The sequence below is a fragment of the Brassica oleracea genome, chromosome C5, assembly GCF_000695525.1.
Source record: "Brassica oleracea var. oleracea cultivar TO1000 chromosome C5, BOL, whole genome shotgun sequence".
Classification (NCBI taxonomy): domain Eukaryota; kingdom Viridiplantae; phylum Streptophyta; class Magnoliopsida; order Brassicales; family Brassicaceae; genus Brassica; species Brassica oleracea.
This window is the reverse complement of record NC_027752.1, coordinates 15,125,629-15,126,581: the sequence shown is the minus strand read 5'-3', so window position 1 is coordinate 15,126,581 and position 953 is coordinate 15,125,629.

Here is a 953-nt window from a genome sequence, read left to right as displayed (position 1 = left end):
TAATCACACATTTTCTATTTTTCCTTATTTTTCCTAGTTCCTCCAACCTAAAATGTAACACGGTTTGACAAGGAAAATAACGTATCCTCTAAATTTTCTATATAGCCAGACAAGATAAACACAACAGTCCACATCTTTCCCTTTGGAGAAAACCTCCTCCGTCGTGCCATTTATTGTTAACTGATAGTTATTGCTTCCTTATCTTGTTCTCTTATTTGCAAGTTAAACCAAAAATTGATTGGGAAGGATCATGTTCTTATAGTATCTTCTTTAATTTGTCAAATAGACATGGTTAGCTCTAAAGCAAATTATCAATTTTCATTAATTTTAAAAGGCAGCCACGTAGGTGCTCAAGTGCTTGCATAGCAAGCTTAGATAGCCAAGCAGTCGTTGATAATAAAAAAACAAAAGACAGCCAAGCAAGCAGTCATAACCGACGTCTAAACAGAAAACATGTTTCTTTTACTATACTATTTTATAATAATATAATAAAAAATGTATAATTAACATCATTTAAACTCATCAGCTAGCTAGTTGTCGCCATATCAATCATTTAATTTTGATACAATTCAGAATTATATATTAATGGTATAAGAAATATAAATGGGTAACAGTATTTTTTGGGTAGCTAACCGATTTTCAACTAACTTCACCTACCTACAACACAATCCAGTCCATTAATTCGTCTTAAAGATTATTGAGTTTTTAGTCATTTTTCTTTAAATAAATATCTGAATATAAAATTAAATTTCAGTTTTCTGTCATTTTAGATTTTAAAAATAGAAACATAAACATTTCATAATTATGACATTTATGAAAATTTATTTTAAAGAAAGAAAACAGAACATTTATCTTATTACTTTAAGTTTTTGTTTGACAACATAAATATCAGTTAAAAAAAATATATAGTGATGTTTGGAAAAATAGATAGTAGTAAGTTAGGAAAAAAATGG